This window comes from Dipodomys ordii, unplaced genomic scaffold (assembly GCF_000151885.1).
Source record: "Dipodomys ordii isolate 6190 unplaced genomic scaffold, Dord_2.0 Scaffold150, whole genome shotgun sequence".
In the NCBI taxonomy this organism is placed as follows: domain Eukaryota; kingdom Metazoa; phylum Chordata; class Mammalia; order Rodentia; family Heteromyidae; genus Dipodomys; species Dipodomys ordii.
In genome coordinates, this window is record NW_012267366.1 from 4,454,372 (window position 1) to 4,457,854 (window position 3,483).

Here is a 3,483-nt window from a genome sequence, read left to right on the forward strand (position 1 = left end):
ATGCAATTCATTGATTTCAAATTAAAGCTACCTTTCAAAGAGTAAGCATACAAGATATGCATTTTGAAGGGGGGGGGAGATGGGAAGGGATGGGAAGGGGAAACAAAGGAGGAGGCAACAATGCTTGATAAGAAATGTACTCATTATCTTGCTATGTAATTGTAACCCCTTTGTATGGTGTTTTCACAATAAAATAAAAGGTTTGATAAAAACTATGCATTTTCCGGAGTGCACAGGCTTTCCGTCTAGCCTCTTGCAAACTCTCACCTCAAATTTTTTTTATTACAGTTAACCTTTCAGATTAGAGTGGGAAGCAATGTATGGAATGGCTGACTTGCCTTTATGCCTTAGACATACAAATGTATTTATAAAGCAGATGTTGTCTTGGGTTATCACTGCAGATTTAATTGGATTTGGTGTTCTAGTGTAATTATAATCATATCCCCTTCCACTCTCAACCAAGTCCCAGTGTGTGTGATAAATTCTTGGTCATTTTCTCTGCAGAGAAGATGGATGCTACTTTGAGGTTGCTTTTCCTACCATCATGTCTTAGTTATGTGACCCTTCGAGGAGCACTGTGGATCCCCTGCCTAATGATACAATTCTAGCAGGAAACTTCTTAAGATTTTTATGCCTTCAAAGTGTTGAATTTGTACTTTCATAAGGATGAAAGTTGAAACTAGGCTTAAGATCTGTCAGAGATCTTGAGATAGAATGGTATATTAAAATCATTGCTCATATTTTTTTTGTCCCAGACCAGGACTCAAAATTGGTATATGATGCTTGCTTTCACTCATTGGCTGGTGTTCTACCATCCAGCTGCTCATCTTAAATAATGTTATATCAGTAAACCCTTTCTTTACAGTAGTAATGGTTTTGGAATGGATTTTCATTTGTGTTAGTTGTTTGGCATGGAAGATGTTTGCAAAATTAGAGACATCCTTCAGCATATACATCAGAAAATCCACATTGGATTTATTAGAGGAGAACTAACAGGAATGACTAGCCAATCCTCCACAACTCAGGAATTTCTGTTCACAATCTGCTGACATCACCAAACAGAGCAGGCTTCCAGCCCCTTTCTTCTTTCCCTGGTAGATACATGGTGTTGACCAAGTTCATTGTTTCCTGGTTACAAACTTGTCTGAGTCTGGCAAAACAGAACCCACTAATATGCAAGAGGTTACACAGAGCAGGTGTGTTACTTATAGCAAAACAGCAAAAGACAAAAAATAGTTTATGGTCTTGTACATCTCATTGTTACAATGGGTCAACTTGTATCACTATGTTGAAAACATAGTGTTGAAAACATACAACTTGGAGGGGGGAGGGAGGGGTTGAGGAGAGGGGAGGGAGAGGAAGGTAACAAGCCTCCATAGGAAATGTACTCATTACCTTATTCATGTAACTGTAATCCCTCTGTGCAGTATTTTTGCAATAAAAACATATAGAAAAAGAAGTTTAGGGTCATTTATATGCTGTCCCCCAACCCCATGCTCGAAAAAACTTCCTGGGTAAATGGAGTCTTGATTGCATATGCCTCATTCTACCACACCCAAGGGGCCCTAGAAGGCAGTTTCCCCTCCCCTTTGTTTAGGTTAGGGCCTATGGAACTTCAAATTACATCCTGGTTCCAGTGAAGAGTGGAGCCATTGGTTGAGGCAGTTCCTCCTTATCCCAGAACATTGCATTTCTGGCATAGTTATTCTTGAGAAGTGCAAGTTAGAAGTGGGAAGGACTGTGTTGGTTTAAAGTCACCTAACTGTCCCACATATAGATTATTGTAAAGCTTCTCATTCTAAAACCAAGCTTCTACTAAAAATGTTCAGAAAGCTGTCTTTCTGTATTGAATTCAAATGATAGCAATTATAGTTTGGAAGTGGCACTGGTTTTTAGAGTTCCTTCAGTAATGAAATTAACTTGAGCAATGAAAGCTTGTTCATGAAAATAAATCCAGTGGTTAACGGTTGCAAATAAAGGTCTAACTCTCACAGAAGGAGATTCACATTCATTAATCAAGTGAAATGAAGAGTGTCTGTATTCTTTTTAAAATCAGGATTGTCTTTCTATAAGACATTCTTATTGTTCTGAAGCAAAAGTCAGAAGAGATAAGAGGAACAAATTTCAGGTAAGGAAAGTATTCGGTCACTCAAAACATAGGGGTTGCTAATGTATCCTTAGCAAGTTTTTCTTGGCCTTGTTCCTGGTCTTGTGTTACACTCCACACTTATCAGGGCTTAATTTTAGTTTCTCAATCTCTCATTGTCTCAGTTAATTCCTTACCACGTTTCACCTAGATTATTATGACACTGTATTCCGGTTTTATTTCCTAATGCTTTATATGACAAATTACAATAATTTACCTTGAACATAAATATCACAATAGGTCACTATAACTTTCAATGTTTTCTCACTGTGTACAAAGCATAAGCAAAGTGTCATAGCATGGCACAGCAGGTCCCCATTCACAACCTAGTTTCAGACCACCTCTATGTCTATATTCCTTGATACCTTCTCAATACACACTTTAAATTCACCGTGTGCAGTACATTCCAGTTTTACTTCTCAATGCCTTTGCTTATTTTGATTTGCCTGTAGGTTTCTTTCTATCCTTCCCCATCAAGTTGAAGTCCATTTTCCTTCAAAACTCAAGTTGGTGGCCAGTGGCAAATGCCTGTACTTCTAGCTACTTAGGAGGCTGAGATCTAGAGGATATTTGATCAAGGCTAATCTGGATAGAAAAGGCCCATTGCCAAAATAACCAGCAAAAAGCAGGGTGGGAGTTGTAACTCAAGTAAAAGAACTTCCATCAGGGCAGAAAGTCCAGCAATCTCTCAGTTCAAACACCAGTACTGTCACAAAGAAAAACCTCAATTCAAGCGCTAGAATTCCTAGGTGGAATATATCAAGTAAATTCCATCTCTGCCTACACTGTGTTCGTGTATTGAGCGTTCTGTGCATCCCGTTTGTAAACTCCTTAGGAACAGATGATACAATCTCTGTTATCTCATGATCTCGGGTGTGTGTGTGTGTGTGTCTTTGTGTGGTTCTTTTACGTGCGCCAACTGGAATTAAAGGAGGGAGGCGGTTGTCTGAGCTGCTGCTTTGTGGAGCCATAGAGAGAGGCGGAGCCTGGAAAAGTCCCAAAGAAATAACTCCTCCCTCCCACGCTGCTGTGTGTGGACTAAAATTTAGGAATTGAATGGTGGCCTGCAGGAGGTGTAGGCGGAGTGCAGAAGCCCTCGGGAAGCACTGGGGTGAAAAAAAAGATTCGATCACTTTAGGGCGGAGTAAAAGGTTCTCCTGAAGTGTTCCGACCTAGAAGAAGGCTTTGACAATGTTTTGACAAGGCTTTGACAGATTAAAGGATTTTTAAGAGTTTTTGACAGATCAACGGCTTGCGACGAGCCCCGCCCCGGTGAGGCCTGGCAGTCCTCGCGTGTGCGCTTGCGCCCGCCCTCTCGGCTCAGAGATCCCGCCTCT